Source organism: Falco punctatus, assembly GCF_963210335.1.
Source record: "Falco punctatus genome assembly, chromosome: 4".
In the NCBI taxonomy this organism is placed as follows: domain Eukaryota; kingdom Metazoa; phylum Chordata; class Aves; order Falconiformes; family Falconidae; genus Falco; species Falco punctatus.
The window spans coordinates 19,304,264-19,328,072 of NC_137583.1; the positions used below are offsets into that span (position 1 = coordinate 19,304,264).

The following is a 23,809-nucleotide window of genomic DNA, read 5'->3' on the forward strand; positions in this document are numbered from 1 at the left end:
GTGTCCAAATAGCGATGCTGTAGCTGTATATTTGGAGTTGATCAGGTCCTAGAGCAAAAGAAAAAAGAGTTCAGAGTCTGAAACCTTCCAAAGCCTGTATTAGCTAATTACCTAGTAATTTGCATTAGTACTGGCCATGAGAAGCAGACAAAAGTCCTGGTCCATAAGATTGAGATTAAGCCAATAACTATGCAAAAGCAAATATGTCTCAGTTCTAAGTACTTTTCAAAATGGCCACTGTTCTCACTATTACTGTGAGAAACTCTGTTCCAATGTATATAAAACATAGTGGAATAATAACATCTCATTTGATTATACAAAGCAGGTTTTTTCCTTAGTGTTTTAGTTCTCAAAATTCCCAGAATACACCACATTGAAACTGTTCACTTGAGAAATTAAGTACCGTATGTGATAAGACAGTCATGTGAAATTTTTAAGCTGTCATTAAAAACGATTATAATTAGGACAAACTATATGAAAATGCTTTAAAATTGAGACCCTGGTGAATTAAAAATTAGGGGTATATTATGTATTATCATGTTGAAGGGCAGGGATTTACGCGTGTAACTCCCATTAACACTAATGTGAGTTGCATTCATAAATCCCCATGCCTTGCCACCAGCAAACACCCCCTCGTTTATTGTCGCTGAACAACCTCAACTTTTGCTGTGCTCCAACTCAATGCTTCTGCCTGGGAGAAGGAGCAGAATGGCAAATCAGAAGTTTAAACTGTTTTCCTTTACAAATCTAGGCCCCCAGATAGAGCCAAGTGTAATTCACCTAAGCAGTAGCTGTACTCCCATGAGTAAGATTTACTTATGAAAATTAACTGTCATGGAGTCTACGCTTCCCTGCAACTCCTCCTGTGTTTTCCCTACACTTAATAACTAGGGGTTGGGCTGCAATCATTTTTATTATGTCTCCTCTAAATGTAGGAAGCCTATTGCTGGGGGTGGGCTTGAAAGCGTTCCAGTCAGGAGCCTTCAGAAGGAGCTGCCCTGGGAGCAGCGTGCAGTGCCTGCGTGGCAGGTGAAGGTGCACCCTAATGACAGCGCACGCAAATTAAACACCCCTCTCACCCTGGTGTGGCCACGGGGCTGGCGTCTGACACTCAGCGGGAGCTGACCCAGCAGCTGCACTGGGCTCTGGGTCACAGGCGAGGGGTGAGCTGCTGGGCTTTGGACTGAAACGTGTTGCCAGTTCACTTCGTCTCAAAAAAAAAAAAAAGGTATCCCTTGCTCTTACAAGAGAAACTTTAATAAGTGAATCCTAAAAGTTGCTTTTTTTTTTTTTTCCTTTTTTGAAATCTTGCTTCGTATACAGAAATATATAGTTTTCATGTATGTGGTCATGGAGTCTGTCTCCTGCCCCCATCATTCCGTCTGCTCCTTTTTACACCCTTGGATTTGGCAGTGCTGATACCACTAAGGTAAGCGAGTTCATCTGTAGCATGGGGTTTGCTGAGAGTCTAGTAATAGCACTCAATAGAAATGTCCTGTCCTACTGCTTTTATAAATGAACCCATACTACTTCTATTTAAAATACATTAAAAGAATGGTCATATTACCCCACTATAGCTTACAGCAAAAAAAACTCAACAAACCACAGCTCATACCTCGTACCTTTCTATGGCATTGCAAAATTATAATTACGCTAATATACTACGTTCTTTACAACTTCTTTTCCCCAGGGCAAAATAAATAAATCTAAATAAAATAGAGATATGTAGAGTTGGTACATCTCCTATTTTATTAATTAGCACTTGAGCAAAATGTTTTTCTTCCCTGTTGCCAAGCCAGAAAAAGCGCTGATGAATTTTCAAGCAAAGTAATGAATGCCAGGTTTATTTCTTTATTGGTACCTGTGGATTCTGTTGTATTGCTTGTTAACAGATGCAAGCGGGCAATATAACTATTACATCAGGCAATAATACAGAAACCCAGGCAGTTTCTAAGCAACAGCCCAGCACTGATTTGTGCCAGCTATTCTCTAGGATTCCCTCAGACACAGTAAGTGGAGTTGGACAATATAGTCTAATTTTGAGAAAGGAATAAAGCATGAAACTGGTGATTTTCAAAATCGTATTTTTGCAGATTTCTTACCAAATCAAAAGAGCTAAAATTGAAAACTGTCAAAAACATATCAGCTCAAGAGCTGCATAAACTTTTCTATTGTTCAGGCAGCTAAACAGACACAGCTATTTTGCTTCATACCTTGCCCACAAAAATAATGAAAAATAAAGATCATAATAATAGAGCCTTTTTAGGTTGTTGGACTGAAACTGGATTTTGTGGTGTTTCCTTTTCTAGACTCACTCATCAGTTTAGCCTAAAAGTAAAACATTTGTCATCTGTTCTGTAAGAATTCCACGGTCAGTCAAATCTGAACGCTGATGGAAAATTCATAATAAATCATTCTGTTTAAGCCATATAGACTGTGCGTGTGTGCACATATAATTTTGTGTGTACACAAGATAAAAAGGTGTATTTCAAAGCCATGTCATCTCAGATGTCACTAGCTGATACAGTTTCTTAGCCTACACATTGCATATTGTAAAAAGGACATCTGCTTTATATATAACTGGGGATTCAATGAAGCAACAAAGCTGGGACCTGTTTTATTATCCATAACTTTCCCTTCAATGGACCAATCCAGGCTTGGACTCTCTCAGTATTTGGAGAACATTGTTTCCACACTTTGGTTTAGTCCAATATGGCACTCTGTGTCAAGCTCGAGTTTTGAGCCAAACTTCTCTGAAGGATAGCTCTCTTTCATCTAAGTATGAATAATGTCCTTTCAGAAAACAGTTTCTATTTAGAATAAATAAGAACAGACATACATGCAGACACGCACACACTTATGGACCTAGGCACACATGCTTCCAGGGGCACAAACATGAACAAACAAGAAGAAAATGTTGTAAACCAGATGTCCTCTGGGTTTGAATGTGCCATTGGTTTCCATACACCATGTAAGGTTCTGGTCTGCTAAGGGAGTAGAAGTAAATCTGACATAGGAGCTTGCACCGCTAACAGTTTTACTTGCTTGGGCGGTAGGAAGTGGTGGCTTTCTTCACTGAAAAATGACTTTGCAAAAAAACCTGATGACATTTCCAAAGCAGAATTCACTGTTGAGATATTTGAGTTGTAGGCCAAAATACTTCTCTTCTTGGCCAAAAAAAAAAAAATAAAAATAAATATATATATAAATAATCAAACTCGTTCACAAGAGCTGTGGTTGCATGCCTCAAGCCTTCTGTTCTCTGTGCTCATCTCCCCCCTTCTTGTTTTACAGCAGCACATCCAGAGCGTGCAAGATGGAGATAGGGAACTTGTGCGTGGCTGCAGGGGCAGGAGGCATCCAGGCACTGGGCTGTGGCTCCCACCAAGGTACAAATGCAGCAGTTGTGATTCAGTGGCTTTTGTCTCCCAAGCTGTTCCAGTTTTAAGGTGTTAAATTTTTTTCATATAAACAATAAAATATGGTTTGAGAATCAGATGCTTTCTGCTCCCTCAAAGGGGAAGAGAAATATGCATCTCAAATAAAACCCCATCTTCTACTAAAAGCCGGTTTTGGTGAAACAAAGTCACCCAACCATACAACTCAGCCCACACAATTTCCACGTGTTTCCATCTTCTCCTCCCCTCCCAATCTCCGAGCCATTCTCTGCCTGCCTGATACATGTTGACATGAGAATTAAATCACTAAGAAGTATGAATGCTTTAGCTTTACCAGAAGACCAGGTTACTATTCCTAGCATGGAAAGTTAAATGAAATCATGCTGTGAGTGAATTCCTATTGATTTCTTCAGGATTGATCAGAAACATTTGTCAAACTTTTGTTTTCTTTCTGTCCTCCATCTTCTTTAGACACATAGTTAAACATACTAAGAAACGTTTACATTTTAAAAACGTGTTCTAAGGTCTTTATATAAACATACATGTAATAAAAGTGACTGGTAATTTATATAATCTATATACATTCAGATACTTTATTTTTTAAGCCAAGGTTTTAAAAAATAGATGCCTAAATTCAGACACCTAAGTCTATGTTTACAGTCTTTGGTTGCCTGATTTTCAAACAGTTCAGAAACTTTTTTTTTTTGCCTGTTAACTTAAGGTGCCTAGAGGTATTGGACAAAAAATTACATTGGGCTGATTTTCATCTGTTAGAAAGGGAAAATTAAAGGTTAGAAATACAGAAAGGAGGTAAAGGAAAAAAAATAAGAAAACTATAAATCCACAGGTTTTTCCCACATTTAATTGAAGAAAATGAGTTGCATCGGCATAAGGCACATGAGAACAATCCAGCAGGTTTATGCTTGCTGACTGAATTTGACCTAAAGCCCTCCCTCGAAGCATTTATCTTTTCTTCTTTAGGTTCACACTGAGGCCTCCAGTTTCAAAAATGTGTGTGAGCTTCTGCACCTAATGTATATGCATATTCAGTGCGACTGCATATGGAAATGGAGCGTCCATGCCAACATTTTTACAGCTAACAGGCTTTTTGCATGTGCGAGTCTCTGAGGGTTGTGTGCTATTGGGGTAATTGTGCATGTAAATTCAGCGGGCAGTCACACACGCAGCTATAATGTGTACAGCTGCATTAATACTTTCTTTTTTTTTTTTTAAACCAGCTAGCAAAAGCAAGTGAGAAAAATGATACAGCTTTAGACACCTGGACCTTAAAATAACAATAATAGAAAACCCCTAAAACCTGATTATGGATCTTGAAATTATGTGTTTCAGCTTTCAAAACCTGCCCTTGCATCCCCCTCAGCAACACAGGTCACTCTTACATATAGGCGCTGTTAGATTTGTGTTTTTAATTACAAGCAAATAATTTTTTTGAGGCAGTAAACATAAACTGATGCTGTTCTAAAATCTAAAGGGAGAAAGTTAATATAAAAGAAAAAAAATACCACACTAGGAAGAAATAAATAAATATATAACAAGAAGTTGTTAGTGGAGCAGCTGTGTAAATAATATGAACAATGTTAAAGAATAAAAGGAAACTGCCAGAGCCACTTGGGATGAGGAGGGAGCCTAATATCACTGATTGCTATAACTAGGTCTTGCTCGTTGGTTGTGCCTGGTTTTTTTTCTGCCAACTCCAGGTCTGCCTTAGAAGGCACTTTCTTGAAACGCACCGGAAGAGGGGAAGGAAAATGAGGTTATCCCATCAAATAACCTACTACTCTTTGGTAAGGGCACAGGAATAGAGAATGAAGCAATGGTTGAATATTAGGACCAGAAGCTGCATGAAGTAAGTAATTAGCTGAACATTTACTTCATTCATCAGTACACAGTAAATGTTGAATTGTGTTGAAGTCAATGAAAAAAATTCCACACTTTGCCTGCAGGCTTTGCTGAACGACACCACTTGTCCATGAAAATGCTCTGAACCTCAAACACCAAGGTACGTTTGTGCTCCAGGAGCTCCACACTTAGAAGACAGCAAGGTAAGAAAGGCATCCTCTGATCTCCTGGGGGCAGGGGACGTGTGACTTTACACCTAGCGGGTGAGTTCTCCATTCTCCATCTTATTTTCGTAACCGTTTTCAAGGCCTTGAAGATAGACCAGGATCAACAGGGAAGACAACTAAACCTAGTCATGCACGTGTTCTTGTTGTTGCTTAGGAGTTACATATTGTAAATCCGTAATATAAAATACCCTGGTTTAGTCTAACTGGAGATCTGTTGCTTGGATGTGTAAGGATGTAAATTAACTTTTTGAGGCTTTACTAAAGACCAAAGTGCTAGGAAAAATCATTACTTAAATCCTCGTTATTATTATTTGTTGGGTGTAGCCTTTGCTTTGTAAATGACTGCAGGGCTTTGGAAAGGAGCCAGGACAGGACCCCTCCTGGACAGGAGCTCCATATTTCTCTGCAGAGACATGGTGCAAGGTTGAGGCATGCTGCTTTGCAGACATCAGCGTGATTTGGTCACCACAGAGAATAAAGCCACCTCTAGGGCTCAGGAACCTCCACGCTGATTTACTCTGGTATTTATGATATTACTGTGTACGAGAGATGGGATTTCTGTGATGCTGATACCAGTCCAAAATGTGAACTGGATCAAGACCACAGGCTATTTCCCGTTACTGCAAGAGCAGCTCCTTCATGGAGGAGGATCCAAGTTGCATGTGGACTGGACATGAAAGGTGTAGAAAGGCTGAGGAACTCACGAACTGTTCCCTTGGTAGTTGTATCCCTTACCATCCTGCCTTTCCAGCCACAGGGCTTTGTAGTAGGAAACTCACCTCCCAGCACCAGCCCAAGTCCCACAATGATAGCCAGGGCTGCTATTAAACCTGACTGAGCTGACACAGCTCCCCAGCTCCCTGCAGCGTGCGCTCGGCACGGTATAGCTGCTCTGCCGCATAGCCGAGCTTACATACTGCCATAGTCCCCACCAACGCAAACCGAGATATGGCCCTGCTGTTACCTTGGCAAAGCCACGTAACCTACATAAATGTGTATGGAAATGGTTCTGTTGTCCTGCCACAGTTGTGATTATTGCTGGTACATGGTAAGTGCCGTGAGCCATCATTGGGCTAAAAATTGTAGAAGAGCAGAGTTACTAGCCCATGGGTCTGAGTTAAACTGGCAAGGACCCAGCGCTGTGCTGCAGATCTGCTGGAAAGCAGAAAAGAAACCTGGTGAGGAACAGTCTGAAAAGACTGCCTTTGTGCCAGTATGCTAAGTAGAAAGTCACTGCTGAATACACATGGGCCAGATCCAAAATCTGTTTAACACTGGGATTTTTTGCACTGACTATGATGGCCTTTGCTGCAGCCCGTGGGCTCTGACCTTCCATATCCTGTGCAGCTGCATCTTTGTGGAAGCAAATTAGGTGCATTATAAGCACGAAATTACCTGCAAGTGCTCTAGAACTAATTTCTGTCAGTGACATGAACAAATCAAGGTACAGAACAAAAGAGGCAAGATCCTATACATCTACAACGGAAGTCAGAGGCCAAAACAAAAGTAGAGTTAGTTTGGAGAATTCTGTAAAGAGCAAGAAAAGGGAAATAACACCACTTGGGGAAAATTTTCTGGCCAGTGAAACCCAGGGGAGTTTAACCATTGATGTCAGTGGCACAAATACTGACATTATATAAAGCACATGAATGTTATGAGACCCAAAGACTTTTAGGAACGAGACCAAGCTCACTAATTGTTTTCCAGCAGATTCATCATTCCCAGCACAGCGTCCCATCCACTGGCATGGCTGCTGTCCTCAGCCTGATATCTTCCCTTTGCTATCATATTTTTGCATGAAGGTGGTTGCAAAATTACTGCACCACGTCCTTCGGCAGTCAGGAAGGCTCATACCAGGGACAGGCAAGTGTCTGGAAATCAGTGCTAAGCACTGAATGCTCCCTGTATGAATTCTTTCTCTGCTATATAACATCTGAATCCTGCCTGGTGCTTACTCTGTTTCCTGAACGAGGGCCGTGGGGAGAGGAAAGCCAAAGCAAACTGCTCCAGCAGGACGGGACTTTTAGAGGGTTTCAAATGAAAGTCCAACCAGCACAAAGTAAAGCAGCCTTATGGGGCCTGGCCCCCACCGGCCACACTGGCACTACCACAGGGCATGTATTCAAGGATGCTCATGCTCTCTTTGACTTTCAGGTAATACTGTTGACCCAGTGCCCAGGGCCACCTTGGTGAGCTTGCAAAGCACTTGCTGTTCCTTTTCAATCATGCTTCCATGTCCCCGGTTCATTAGGATGTGGGCAAATGCTTATTGCTACTTTTGCACAATTGATTGACTGCAAACTATATCCTTCCTCAAATTTCGTCAGGATTTTCTCTGGTTAGTAGATGCTTTATTGCCCTTATTATGAAGTGCAGTTGCTGTATGATGTCAGATAATAGTTACGTTGGGTTTTTTCAGTCTTCTTTGCCAAGTCTGAGTTACTTGCTTCCTGGCTGAGTTGATTTGCTACCTTAATTTTTAGAACGTATGATTTCAGTAGCTACATGACTTTGTGTGTGTGCATGAAAACAAGCAAAAAATTAATTTTATTTCTGACTGAAATCTATCTATCTATGTGCATAAAGTAAGTAGATATCTATTCAATAGGGCAATGGTGGTCTTAGAATTTAATTACAAACCTGAGTTATGTGGTGTTCTAAATTGCTGTCCCATTCTGCATCAAGAAGACCTAGAAGACTCACAGAAAGTTAAAACACCTCTGCATAGCTTTTACCTGCTAATAGCATTTCTATCATTGCAAGATCTGGCAAGAGAGTCAAATACCATGTTTTCCCAAAGGTATGTAAAGCATGCAGAGCTGACGGAAAGATTAACAAGTTTTCTGTGGAAAGAGTGTACATCTGCTAGGGTGAGGAGAGCTTTCACTGATGTGCCACTTGTACATGCATATGAACTCTGTAATAGGTGCAGTGCTTTTGCTCAACAGCTGCAATCTTTTCATTGTACCTCTTTTGTTGAACTCAGATAAAAGCACTTCATCGTCAACAAATCTAATATCTGTTCTTGTCCCACTTGAAAGGGTCAAATGAAATTTCCCACCAGAGAACAAAAAACCTGAAGCTCCCTAGTGAGTTTTGGTGGCAACATGCCAAGAGAGAGGGGAGGAGAGGTAGAGTCTGTGGGGCCTCAGCAGAGCAATAACATCAAGAAGCACGAAAAGCACTCTTCAGGCTTGCACGTGATCACACGGCAAGAAAGGCAAGGACAGCACAGCAGCCAGACGTGAGCTATGAAATTGTCTCCCTCCTGAGCTGCTGAAGCAGATCCTCCTTGTCTGAGACTCCCCTTCAAGAGATCAGATGAAGCTATTTGGGGTTGCTGTCTCATGGTGGAGGAGGTCAAGAGGCAGGTGTGCTCAGGCTGGAGTGGGACCCCACTGCAGAGGAGGAAAAGCCTCTTGCTGACTTCATGGTTGCAGGCAGTATTTCCAATGCACTTGGCTCTGCAGAGAGCACAGACTCAGGAGGGGGGGAAGCTGGAGGGGAAGAGAAGACAGAAACTCTTCTCTCTTTTCTCCCTCTCCAGTCATGCATTGCTTGGGATGCTGGTTGGAGACTGTACGCCGTATTGAGAGAAGGACTTAAGAAATGGCTCGCTTTTACCATAATAGCACCAAACCAGTACAAAAATATGCATACATCCTCAGCAGAGTTGCAGCCTATGTTGCTGTGTCCAAGACATTTCAGATATTACACCAAATGCATAGTTTATAGATTTCTAGCAGCTGAAGGGGAATCAGGTGTATATTTAGTCTATTCAGATGCACACTTAAGTGCATGCAAATATTTTGCTAGGTCAGAGCTTCTGTGTGCTGAGCCACACATGCCAAAGTGTCCACTTCCCAGTTGCCTGTGCTTTGCACATTCTCTTAAGCCTCTGCAGTATCAGTGCAAGGTGTTCCTATTTGTTTTGTTCTAACAGTTTCTCATAGTGTCATTGTAGAGGCAGCGGCCTCTCCACGACAGAAAACAAATTATCCTGACAGTGGCAGGTTGTAGCCCAGCTCATCAGGGACACGGACCTTGTGCAATGCTTCCTGATGTCTTCCTGGATCCCAAGCCTGGAAAAAAAGCCCACAAAGAAGTTAGAGACCAGATGTGATTAGAAATGAGACCATTTTGATCTTGCAAGATAAAGCTTTTTGGTAAGTATAAGCTCTTATTTGCATTATTTGCAATAATGAATTATTTGAATAATAACACCTGGGGAACTGTCATGCTGTAAACTTGGGGAAAGCCTGTGGCCCGTTGAGGGCAGGGGATGGGGAGTTAAGGCACAAAGAAGGAGGCACCGTAATAAAAGAGCGTGGAGTAACCCATCACTAACGCCTTGTCCCTGTATCAGCAATTGGACTCAGTTATGAGAATAAAAGGGACCTTGGCTGCGAATGACTTAGGGCAGCATAAATATGTATTATGAATTTTAGGCTCAGACATAATTAAATGCCATTTGTCAGATCTATGCTTGGTTTTCATCTCATTTGAGTTTTACAGAATGAATTAACTAACAAATGTGCCTCTGATTCTACCATAACAAATCATTTCTCAGAATGGTTGCCTCCAAGCAGCAGCGAGAGAGTGACTGGGGGGGAGTGACCTTCTGCTGTGAAGTTGTCACGTTCCAGCAGAGCCCTGAGTGGCAATGACAGCCTCAGTAATGGGAGCCCGTAGTGGCCTGGCAGTGTTGTTGATAACTTGTTAATTTATTTAGTGCAGTGGTGCAGAGGCGAAGATCTGGAGTAAAGGGTGGGGTGGGCTGAGCCTCAGGGTTGAAATATGTAAATATTCTGCATTTGAAAAAAAAAAAAATCCTTGCTCATTGTCACTAAATGAGGTTGGTGACAGGTGCCACTGGCAAGCATATAGGCAAATGTTTGTACCAAAGCAACTTTCATTAAAAAAAAAAAAAAAAACAAAAAAAAACAACAAACAAAACCCCAGCAAATGTATGGTCAGCATGTGTGCGTAGTTTGGGTAATAGAGCCATAAGTGCTCCTCTCCTGGTCATATGAAAGCACATTTAGGGCACAACAAGAGGTGATCGTTCTGAGCTGGGAGTCATAGGACAAGAAACAAATGGACTGTTTGCCTTCAACAGGCAAAAGGGAGAAAGAGTCAAAGACCACAGGTGAAGAAATCCTTTCATTGCAGCTTAACGGTATCTCAAAGAGTTATCTCACTTTGTTCCATGGCATTAAAGTAAAGGTCCTTCTTATACTTACCAAATTATTATAGCAAATGGATGGATTTGTTAGCCATATGACTTAGCTATGGTTTCTGAAGTGTTAAGAAGTGCTCAGAACTTTGTGGGTGATGCATACTTTAAAGGATCTGATGTCTTCTCGAACTGGCAGGCTCCTTCCAGACACCAGATCCATTGGTAGTAGCACAAAACTGATACCCCAAAATCAAAGCATTCCTTTTCTGTTTGGACAGTCCCACATGTTGTCCCTAGCAGGCGGCCTTCTGCAGCTGTATTCTTGCTGCCACATCGCTCATAAATTTATGAAAGTTGTTCATCCTATCAGGTTAGTGAAAATTTGCAACAAACGCTCTGAAGAGAGCTGGAAGGTAACAGACTGGTAAGCCAAAAAAATACACCTGATAAGAGCTGTCCTCTGTACAGCTTTTGCAGACTTTATCCTTAAAATATCTTAAAGAAGATGAAGTAAAACGTATTTAACAAATAATGTGCTGCCATTTGAAAAACAAAACCAGATGGTGGTGTTAATGGATCCAGTGACTTAAATATAATGCCATGTGTCTGCAGGAAAACAATACCCGCCCCCCCAACCCTGCTAGCCTTAAGCACAGGCACTGAGGAGTTCTCTTATGGATGAAGGGAAAGAAACACCCTGCGGCCAGGTACCAGCAGTAATGGTGGCAAGTCTGGGATCTCAGCCATGAGCACAGACATTCTCATAGCAGGCTGAGAAGGAAAAGCAAATTTTCCTCTTTGCCAGTGAGGGAAGCGCTGCTCCGGGCTCCTGCAGGCCCCCTAAGCTGCTGTCGCACTGCCCACACGTGCTGCCCCGCGGGTGTCTGGGGACCCGGATCATCCACATGTCCCCGGTTGGCTCCTCACGGGTCCTGTGTGCGCTGCTGCAGCCCAGCAGTGTCCTGCAGCTTCTGCGGGACTTGGAACACGCACGGGACACCTTGGCTCTTGACCTCAGTACATGAACGTGCACAAGGAATTTCCCCCAAACATTTATTATCCCTGGTACCATAGTCAACAGTTGGCTGAGTAACTGAGCAAATTTACTTGAACTCTTTATTTTCCAGGTCTTATTTTTCTAAGGAAGGCAATAAATCAATGACAGGAAAAGTACTCACCAGGCAGAAATTGGGTAGCTCCATGACTTAATCAGCACTGATTAATGCCGGTCGGGAATCTATCTCTGCATTTCTTTGGAATACATTTTGGAAAGTCTAGTCGTTCCTAGCAGAGTTTTGCATGAAAAATTAAATTACTTTCATATTCCTGCCTCTCCTTAACTACTAAGTTCCTTGAGGCTGACACGGTCTTTCCATGTAGGTCTGTACGGGTGCTACATGGGCCCGTGCTCCCCTGAGGGGTGAAGCCAGATGATCCTGGGAGAGCCCGGTGCCAGGTCGGGGGGACAGGCAGCGAAAAGGCACGGACAGCCGCAGCCGGATAAGACCCTTCTCTTCCCCTCTGGCTGTAACAAACTGAAAACGCCAAAGATACGTCAGAGGGAAGCAGCCAGAGGTGGGGATGGGGGATGGAGATGAGTCAGAAACAGCCCTTCTTCTGTGGGGGTGGGTGAGGAGCCGTGACTCCTGAGGAAGGTCAAGGCCGGCCAGCAAACAACCCGGGCAAGAAACCCCCAGACGGATAAACAATCCAGACATCTGGTGAGATCCCGGCATTGCTGCAATCAGCGAGGTTTTGGCGCTGACTTCAACACTGCCAGGATTTCCCTTGTAATTAGCAGCGTGCAGCCTGTCTGGGGAGGATGTTCCCTCCGGAAAGCTGCTGGAACCGGGCTGCAAGTCGAGCTTAATCTCTGTGAAGCAAAGAATAACACCTAGTTAGTCTCTGGCCCCATGAGAAAAATGCTAACCTGAACTCAATAAATATTAGTTGCTACTGATAACTCTAACTAATGGCCGGCTTGGTTGCTGCCAAGATTTTTTAAGGTGCTCAGGGTGGCTACTGAGCAGCTCCCAGCACAGCACTGGAACAGACTGGGAACAGCCACGAGAAGGCATTCAGAGCCTGATGTATGGCAAAGGGAAAGTAAACATCCGAGCACGCAGAAGTGTTTGTGCACCCTTCTTTAGCACCAGCAAGTTGTGCAGGCACATGTCAGCCTGTGTACAATATAAGGCTCAGGCTGGTAAAGCTATCAACAGCAACAGATATTTCAGTTTCTGCTCTGATACAGAGACGCACACAAAAAATGCCTCCACAATATGGTTTTTCTTAAAAAAAAAAATTAAAAAAAAATCAAATCTGTGTTGTTAAAGACCTTAGATACCTGTATTTGAAGATCGTTGTCAGAAAAGATGAAAAACATACATTTTCATTTCATTTCAGATTAGCATGGTAAACAGCTCGATCTGTTCTTTCAAGTGGAGCATTCAGCTCCATTTGTTAGCTTTGTTGCTGATATTTCACCTCTCTTTTATTTACTTAATATAGTTTGACAAGAAATTCTTAGTGAAATAATATATCTACATGAAAGACTGACTTGGGGAACAAGTCCAGAGGTTTCAGTGGGACAGAATCAATTATTTACAGCTTTGCCATTTTGGTCTGCCTCCATTCCACAGAAAGCACTGTGAAGAGCTACCCAACCAGCTGAACATTTTTGGTAGAAAAATACATTCTATTTTTAGAAAAAAAATAATTGTAACATCAGTGTAAATTAGGATTTCACCCACTTGTGAAAGAAAAATCAAACCACAAGTGATGGAAGCTGCCACCCTGTAAAACACCTTCTCCCCAGCCAGGCAGGCTGGCCCCTGCTGCAAGGAGCCCCCAGTAAAAAGTGAAGTAGCAAATGTTCTTGTGCTTTTTTGCTACACAAAAATCAGACAAACTGTATAGAAGCCAGCTTGATTTCTCCTGAACAGCTCAGTAGAAATGATCCTTTCACAGCATCCAGCTGGTGGATGGAGTTTCTGAGCCTGAACTAAGGCAGGTGATGGAGGACACCTACATTCTTCAATAAATATCAGAAAGAAAAATTGCTTATCCAGTCCAGATGGATGAAATGCATAAAACAGAGCAGCTGCACATATAGCCCATTCCAGCTCAGATCGGCACTCGTACCCCGAAGTGACCCAAGGCACTGGAGTTGCTGTTTCAGTGGTGTGATGGGACCATGCCTCACACGAAGCTAAAAGCAGGCACCTACGCTGCAACCAAGGGCTGTCAGGCTGCAGGTACAGCTCCAGCTCCTGCATCAGCATCACAGTAAGCGATGATGAGAAGTTTTATCAACCTGAGAGCACTTTGCCAGTCAGAGGTCAATGAGAAAGGATGAAGAATATTAAAAAAGGCATAACTGTATAAGGTAGAGAGATGAGAGGGAGTGGGCAGGGAATTTAAAAAATAAAAAGAGAAACCAGAGTATACTAAAAACTTACCCAAAGAAAAAGCCAGGCCTTCACGATGTTCCTGTGGGAGCCTAGATGAAATCCCCCCCTCACTTAGATGATGGAGGATCAGGTCCTTAGGAAAAGGGAGAAGTGATGGAGGATCAGGTCCTTAGGAAAAGGGAGAAGTTTGGATATAATGAAAAGAAAGGATGTACTGCAAAATGAAGGAAAATAAGTGAGCGGTGCCGTACAAAAATAACTATTCAGTAGCTAGTAGACAATATTGTCATCTCTGCACACCTCCAAGGACTTAAGTGACCCACTACTCTGGCTGAGGATCTGCTCCATTAATAATAAGAAAGAGCAATTTAAACTATGGCTTTTTTCATTGTGTTTTATACAGGTTTGGGGAATACATTATCAAAGGCTCCAATTCTGGCCAAAGTCCACAGGCATCGTCACCTGCGGTCAGGCCCTGGATAGAAAGATCAGAGCTATTTTTGCGTAGCCCTACTACCAAAAACAGATCAATCGGAAGTAACTCAAAAGGAAATATTCTACAGGGAAGAGATGAAGATGCATTTAGGGGAAATAATCCCCATTCAGGATGCCGTTATTAAAAGAGAGAGATAACTATCAGAGCTAAGATATGTCAGGGCAACCTCATTGACATGGGACTGGAGAACTTCTACTGTAAAAGCAGAGAAACTAGGTCAGTGCTTTTTGAAGAGAGGAAAGCTCAGGGTGGACATCATTATTTTATATACCATTCTAAAGGGAATAGCTAGGAGAGATGTCAGAAAACTAGTGTCAAATACAAGAGCAAATGGACAGGCTCTAAGAGAGGGAAATGAAGAGCAGCTAAAGGAGGCTCGAGCTCAAGGGATATAAACATTTCTGTACACACTAAGTAGTTGATGCAAAGACTGGGTTACAGAAAGGGCTAATATGAGCAACCAATAAGGGCCTGGGAAAGGAAAAGCTTTGTGGGGTACAGCCACCTGAGAGCAGACAAATCTGTCTCTTGATCTTGGTCTGTCCCTAGAATTGCCCAAGTTTCAGTCTCGAAATTACTTTGAGATTCACATATAGTAAATCTCTGTGCAAGCGCAATAGATTGAAGTGACAATTCAGTTTATCACTTGAAGATAAAACTCAGAAGAACATTTGCCTTCTAATTCTATTAATATAAATGTAATTACAAGGGCTAATTCCAATTCAAATGTTAACTTATAAGGGTTGGTGGAAGTAGCAGCCTACAGAGAAAGAAATGATGCTGGAATCCCTGATCCTTACATTTGATCAATAGTTCAGTGTTAATAGACTTTATTTATGAGTTAGAGCATATGGTTTGAAAATGAGCCTAATGATTGGGTTGCATGTGTATAGGCACACACTTCTCTAAGCACTAGAATATTTGCATGTTGCAGTTGTCTCTAAAGAAGATAGAAAAGTCTCTCTGTGGTGGTGTAACAGATTAGAATAGTCTTTATTTCCAAAAAAAGAGAATGCTAACTATCACGCCGGTGCAAGTACAATTTCCAGAACACATGCTTTAAACACAGATCAAACCAATACTCTTCTTTCTAAGTATCTAAGATGTGTACCAGTGAGTAAGAAAAAAAAGTAGTAGATTGAGGTAATAGCCTGGGGCAAAGAGAATTTGGAGAGTCAGCAGATTGCATAGTCTAGGTCTCTTTTAGTGCATTTTCTTATATCCTCCAAAATTTAAAGGCAGAATTTCATCTGGTAGAAATAAGCATGACATTACTGTAGCTGATGGAGCTAAGCTATGGATCTGGTCCTAAATACATGTTCTAATACAGATAAAGAAGAAAACAGGAGGGGAAGTAGTATAAATGTGATAGACCCAAGAGTCCCATTGAATATGGGTCAAATTCTGATTTTCTGTAAGAAGTGTAATGCCTGTTCTTTGGGAATATTTTCCTTGTTTAAACTAACAATATTTTTCTACTGTATTACCTTCCTCCCTTCTAGTCCAGCAGTTAAATGAGAGATTCTGAAGTGAAAGTGTGAGGGGGAAGGAATCAGTGTGCTGTAGCTCTGCCCCTTCCATTCTGCTCAGTGGCAGCAGAAAGGTACCCATATCTTCCAAATCATAAAAATCCATGGCAATGTGATGCTCAGAAATTTGGGCTTCAACAGAGGATTCAACACACACGTATTGAAAACTTTCACGGTATTCTCAGATCAGTTTTGAACTGCTGGGATGTGATACTGAGATGAACTGGCCCATCTCCACCACCGTTAATAGCCAATGAGACATTGATGTTGACATGGAACCAAAAATTTGTCATGACGCTGGGAAAGAGCAAGGATCACAGAGGTGAGTGAGACTGATCAAAGCAGATGAGAGTCAGGAACGTTTATACAGGAGATGCAAACTCACACGCATACCTCGGCGTTCTGAAGCCGTCACAGTTAATATGCTGTCTATTAAAATTTGTTCAAATACAGCACCTGTCACAGCATGTACAGGGAAGGTGTTTGTTAGGTCAGTATTACACGAGAAGAGCGAGGTGTAGTAGGGGGGAGCTAGCCCGAGCTGGCTGGGAGTGAGCGCGTAGCCTCAGCAGTGTTGGCTGTGCACCTCGTCTTCTCCTGGGCACCAAACTCCAGAGGTTATTGCACTATGTGGGCTTTAGTTTTACATCGGTATGATCATTTCTCACGATCTTAATAATATTTGAATGTCTGGCATGCTTTAATATTGTCTTCTAGCAGTACTCTGGTAGGAAGGGGAGTGCAATGCTTGTGGTTTACTGATTGTCTGCAGCAGAGATGAGACTGGAAACACGTTTCCAGAGCTCTCCTCTAGCTCAGGGCTCTCACCATCCAGTTCCACCCTTGTGGATCAGTGCTTGCAGGAGAACAAGTGGCAGCATCCTGGCAGCACAGCAGCCACAAGCCTAGTACCGCTGTGCTAACGCTCTGCTGCTGGTTTGGTAGCGTATGTGACAGTGGAGGAATACCTGATACATACTGTACTGAAGAAAATATGATGGCTGATGAGTCTTTACATCTCGCTAGGTGCTTAAAACAACGTGCCATTACCATAGCAGCTGGGCACTCTGTGGGAAGATCTTTTCCACCTGATTCATATACAGGCTAATACATTCGTATTACTATTACATTTGTATTATTGTGTGTCCTTAAGCAATAAGAAAGCAGCAGATCTGTATTTTGGGCAGTCCCAAATGTCATCATTATTGTCCATGATGCTGTTATCTACCTTAACCTGAACTTTGAAAGCTCACTGCATATGAGATGGTTTCAGAGTGAGCCCGTGTTCTTAATGAGTAAATGAAGTTACTGTTACTTTAGTTTGTTCTAAGTGTTGAACCCAGCATGGGATCTAACCTGGAATAGACATCTTGAGAATATTGCGATGGAAAGTAGAGCGTAGGATTTAACACTGGAAATTAGAAGTTGATCCTACTTCTTATACAAAATTGAGATTGACAAAATTGAGGTTTATCTACATAAACCTTTAAACAAAGATGTGGCTCTGAATCAAAATTAGGGAACTGGAGAAATGAAGTTGAGGATTTTGTTCCCTTAAAGGAAACTTCCCCAGCAAGACTGTCAGCAGGAAGAGCTGCCGCGGCAAAGAACTGCGCACAGACATTAATGGAGTCAGCTCTCTTTCTGGAGGTCAAATTTGAATAAATCAGGATTGTTTAAAAATGACAATTATTGATTCATTGAATTTATACTTGGAGCTTAGCCCTCTTAGTTTTGAAGAGTCTGTACACCAAATGTGTGTGAATGACCAACTGAAAGAAGAAAAAAAAAAAAAAAAAAAGAGCTCATTATTTAGCTAATGATTGATATGTGTAACTTCAATATATGTGTAACTTCAAACTATGGTAACTTCAAATTGGATCTAATGCTAGCAATGAATTTGGAGGTCTGTAGCCCAGAAGTACAAATAAAGGGGGCTTTTGCAAGTCTCTCAGATTCCATAAAGCAGCCTATCCTGGGTCTGGCTATAAAGAATAACATGCCCCTCTCCAAAATGAGGTCCTCAAAAGACAGAGTAAGACAGTTTGAAAGTAGCTTATGGGTCCAAAAGTCCAACAGCAAACTGCACAAAGCTGAACTGCACGGCTGTACAGGCAATTTCCAGGCTTACATGGATGTAGCGGAACGTTATCAGCGCTTCAGTCTGAAAGGGAAACACTCGGCACATGAAAACAGGAGTGTCCAGGTACCTAGACTGGAGATATTGCTGCAGCTGTATGACTGATTCACATCGCACTGGCTTGCTTTTTGCCAGAGCTGACGTGGGAGCAGGTAGGATCAGGCCCTTTGCATATGGAGGGGGACAAGCTGGAAGAGGGAAAAGGGGCAACGTTCCAGGCAGTGTGGTACAGAACACAGGGGGCTGGAAGCGAGGGAAAGAAGAAATGAAGGGTACCACGCTGGCATGAAGTGATACACTGTCACAGGCAGCTCCCGTGCTGATCCTGCACTTAAAAGTAGATTGACACTTATCCAGGAGGTGAGTTTGTTATTCTGTAACTACAGCATTTTCTATTATGTTTGATAAGGGAAAGAAGATTGGATCTTGGTCAGAAATATAAAAATTCTTCTCCTAGCAGGGGATAATAGCAGGAGAACAGGGGCAGATGACAACTGCAGATTTAAGAGTTCAGCATGGTCCTGGCAAGGCAGATGTGCTCGGTGCTGGGCTGAGATGCCATCCCACGCTCATGGCCGGGCCCCCCTGTGGCACCCGGGGTTGGGGGTGTCCCACAGGCAGCAGCCCCAAGTTCTGCCCTCTCCTCTCCCCTTCACAGCTGTCCCTCCTGGGTTACTCCCAGCAATTTTTGCTGAAAGTCAACTCAATATTGCACAGAAAGTCGTTAGAGCAAGGCAGACCGGGCCAATGCACCGGTAACCCTGATCTAGTGGATGTATTGGGGTGGAATCAGGACTAGAGCTGTAGTATGTGTGCACCGTGTAAAGGAGGTGTTAGCTGTAAGTGGGGGTGTACGTGTGTGTCTGGGTGCTCACCCCCACACACACATATGTGTGCAACATATCCCTAGCTGGATGTGAAGAATGCATATGCTGGCTGGCTTTTGCAATTGCATGTTAGGTAGGGAGAAACCCTTCACTTTCTGCAAAAAATCAAAGCTCTCTTGCCTCAGTGTATAACTGTTGATCTAAAATGGGAGTTCTTGTTTTCTAATTCACAAAGCTTAAAAGTTTGCTCGTTTTATATTAAAATGATAGCCTTTGCAAGAGACCTTCAATCTAATTAAAGCCAGGAGATTAGCATCCCTTAGAATATTTGAAAAGCCTGCAATGTGAAGTTAATGAAATGTGTACACTTTTAGAAATCTTTAATTTTTAATGAAAATAATTCTAGACATGCACCTTGCTCCTCTGCCTTACTTGCTTTGTCCAAAACAGGGACTGTTTACAAACAACACAAAGTTCTGGGGTGAAGAAAACGGACAACAAGGTAATCAATAGGCTTCTGTGTAACTACTACAAGCCTCTCTTTTATCTCTTCTATTCAGCCTGAGAATTTAAGTATTCCTGCTTAATAATAATAAATGAGAATATAGTTTTAGAGAGGCAGGCAGTTAAGGTTATGAATATGTGTGTGCATATATATATAATATAATATTTTATATACTACGTTTATATTATATATAAGGTAACATTTTATATGTAAGATACAATGTATACTATATTCATGTAGATAAATGTATATATAGGTACATAATAAATGATATGCAGTTATATAAAAAAATACCCACAGAGTGACTGCTAAGGGACCTTAAATAAAGCAAATAAGGCAAAAAAGAGGCCAGTGTTGCAGGGGCATGTCTCATATTTGGAGAAATGGGCTGATCTCAGAGGTGAGGGGAGCAGCCAGGGCTGTGGCAGGCTAGTTCAGCGGGGATGACCCAAGGAAATCCTAAGCAATTCCAGCCACCTTTTAGGCCAGACTCCTCTGATGATGGCCACACACCTCTGTTATCACTTGAGAAGGAAGCAAAGAGAAAAAAAGCTGAAGCACAGGGAGAAGCAAGCCCTGTTCAAAGACACATCTGCCCTCCCTGGTGTCCCTTGGGGCCACACACACCCCTTCCTGGGCTGCTTTAGAAACAGCTACGCCGTTAGAGCTAGTTACTGCCTCTGCTGCTTTCGCCCTTTGCGTTTCTCTGTCTGCATTTTGCCACTGGAAAGACCTGGCTGTTGCATTCAAAACAGTCACTTTTTATAGTGCCAGCCCCACGTTACATTATGCTTACTGGATCTTTCAGAAACCTAAATGTTAGAATATCCTAATCTTGCTCTACATTTTAAAGCTGAAAGATAAACCTGTTGTTTAATGAAATCCACAACACTACAGGAATAGTAACCATTGTGTTTCTTCATTTCAAAGAACGGCTGAAATCTAACATCTGGTGTAACTGTACAAACCTGACCTTAGGTCACAGTAAGTATTGTATTGTTGATGATGGATACGCTTTTTTCATTACCATGCTGTCTCCATTCTTTCAGCATCCATGCTGTGAATCCCCAGTTATAGCAAGGACTATTGATAAATACTGATTTTTAAAATACAATTACCCCCCCCTTTTTTTTTTTCACTTTTAAGCATGCATTGTAAGATATTTTTTTTTTAAATGGCTCTTCTAGTTTGTTGTCAACAATATGCTATTATATGAGCAAACTCTTCTGCATGACAGCTCTAACACACAATGATCAAGGATTATGTGCCTGAAGACGCAGCTATGATCCTAAAAGAACAGTGTCACAAAAAGGTGATCCTCTATGCCTGATGCCTTCCCCTGTACTTTCCTCTTCAGGTGCTCGTTTTCTTAAAGCCGTTGTAGGAGGAGGGTATAAAGTTGAAATTGTGAAGCAGATGTGGACACCTGTGAATGTGCCTTTGCACATCATTGTTTCAAGATCTAAGCCCCTGTGCAGGAAATGAGGCCCTGCACTGTCCCGTATGATTGATGCCCATTATCCCCAGGGTAATATGGACTAGAGCGGGGGCCGCAAAGCAGCTCGCAGTACTGTAACCAGGGCTCCCAGCAAGCCTGGTGATGCACTAGTGAAGAAACGAGGATATTGTCCTGGTAGCTGGAAGCTCTGATCAAATCTTAACTACATAAACGTGACCAGAAGCCCTACAACTAACTGGGGGAGAGAAGGCAGATTCTAACGATGATTTCTATTTGTTTGCTTTGTTGAGCATATCTGTCCCCAGAACCTTTTGCTCCACTTCTTTGCAACTCTCCAAGAGCTTAACAAGACTCTTAGCATCATAGCTTTAATTTTGTCCCCTAAAGCTATGAAACCTCAAATTTATTTTCCAGTCTTTTGGGCGCCATGAGGCCAGGCTCATTCAGACTTGCCTCTCTGGAGCAGAGATGCTGACTGGGATTGCTGGGCTCACCAACAGTGAAGGGGAAATATTTTCTTTCCTAATCCATACGCAAGGTTGCAATGCACTTACTGTGTTCTCCCTAGGTGCTAATATTGCTTCATAATGTTACTGCATCATGAAGCAGAGGGAAAGCAGAATATCCTCGCCTCACCGTGCTGCCTACGGAGACATACAGAATGAAGCTTTGGCTCCCTGAAGTCCCTACACTTTTGCTAACCCAGCATGGAAAATGTCTGAAGGCATGGCATTTACACTTTCAAGAAACACCTACTCATTTCAGTTCTGCCAAAGCTAAATACATTTATAGATTTGTTCGTATTTATTTTTAGAGCAGAATTCTGTTTGTTTGACAATATCTGAAAAATTAAATACCTGGGGCAACATCACCGACTGCAGCTGGTACACTGGAAACTTGGGGAAATACTTGCTGTAATTGTGAGGGGTTTATTTAATACCTCTCAATGCAGAGTTAACTCATTCAGTGAGGACAGCCTGTCTGGTGGGCTGCTAGAGCTGCCCTCACTGCCGTGCTGCGGGCACTGCCCACCCGTCCTGCCCATACAGACAGGACAGCGCTGCCCCAGGCTGAGCACGGCGTCACCTTTGGCTTCTCTCTGCCCCTCCAGCTTACCCAGACACATACTGACAGGCAACCCCCAGCACCTCAGAGGTACTTCTCAACAGCAGCCGTCTTCCTTGCTCCAGAAGTTCACGCTTTGCAGTTAAGCAGCATCTTTTTTTTCATTCAGTGACCTCAAAGTACTTTGCAAACATTTAATTAAACCTTTCTGCCTCCGTGTGCAATAGGTACTGGGCCCTTTGACCAGATAAGCAAACAAAGGTATAAGGAGCCACCAGCAATCTACAATTTAAGCTCTATTAAAGGGTTTTCAACTAGGCAGTCGAACCAGAGGAATCCCAAGTCAGCAATGAGAAAAGAGGCGTGGGCTGGCCTGGAGCACGGAATCCACAGCCCCTCCTGCAGCCGAGAGGCGAGTCCCTGGGCGCAGCCGTGCTGGGGGAGCCAGCAGCATCCCGGGATGGCCCACAGCTGGGGCTGGGTTGCTGCACCCCAAGGACGCAGCAGGCTCTAGACCCGCTGAGCTGTGACCCGAACCACACTGGCAGGACAGTTAACAAACCCCTGGATTCTTCCCACCCAATCTGCACTTTCCATGACCTCTTCCTTTCATCGGTAAAAGTAAATTGAATTCAGCACCTTTAAAGACCCTGTCTGGATCCATAACATTCACAACCATGCTGTAACCATGAATGAAAATCTAAGAGAGGGTATGGTTTGTATCCAAGGGCTCTTTTGCTTTTTATATGTTTACATATACCAGCCAATGGTCAGCAAATAAGCGCCATGGCTTGTAATGAAATGTTCGAACCATCTGTTTTAATCTGCGATTTAATTTCACTGTAAAATATTAAAGTTGTTCCGATGGTTGGGCTGGTAGGGCTGCTTTATATGAAAAGGATTGAGTATCCCAGAGCAATTACACTGCACCAAGCACATGCTACGGGTATTATATTCTGTATTGTTATTTTGTTCCATTAAAAACCTTAAAAAGCCTTCTTAATACAGCATGACAGAGTTTTAGGTCTCTCCTTTTTGTTAGAAAAAAGTAGCAGATGCTGAGGACAAGTGTTAAGGATCTTTTTGAAAACAGCATGAATTTTTCAAAGTGCTAAAAATAAATAAAGTTTAAAAAAGCTTGCACGCAACCAAGCGAAGAGGGACTGAGGAAGAGGAGAAGATTTCTGTGTCACCCAGAGGAAGGTGCCTCAAATTGATGGTCAGCACGGGACAGTGCCTGTGTGACAGCCTCTGGTTGTTGTCCCAGCGATGTATCAGCATTCGCAGCATCAGAAGGTAGGTCAGAAGCTTCAGGGCCACGGCGAGGCACTTCGCCCTAGTGTCGTCTCCTGCAATGCATTGCACAAACAAAACAATCATTCCTTACATTAGTAAAATAATACAGTAAGACTAAGTTGTGTGGGATTATTTTACATCATTTCTGACATTGACTTTTTGCCTTTACCAGCAGCTGCGTCATGGCCCAGGATTAAAATGCCTGCGCTTGCTTGCAGCGGTGCTGAAATTAGGTGGCTGATCCCTCCTTTCTGCGCTCCCACTTCACATCCACACTCGAGCTCATCGGGCCTCTAAAGAGGCAGTGGCTGAGAAAGGAAGAAACCTCCTCCCAGACAACAATTATTTCAAATTATTTCCACCTCTTTTTGGTAAGTGGGCAGGGTCAGTGCAGCGTGCTGCTGGGTAACCACCT

At 42.7% G+C, this 23,809-nt stretch overlaps 1 long non-coding RNA gene across 1 annotated transcript in view; it reads left to right on the forward strand.

Annotated features, from left to right (window-relative positions):
* Positions 1-1,222: 1,222 nt before the first annotated feature.
* Positions 1,223-23,809, forward strand: part of LOC308061918 — a 40,133-nt gene continuing 17,546 nt past the window's right edge. The window contains exon 1 of the long non-coding RNA XR_013927390.1: positions 1,223-23,765. This is a non-coding gene — a long non-coding RNA (uncharacterized lncRNA). The remainder of the gene's footprint in view (positions 23,766-23,809) is intronic.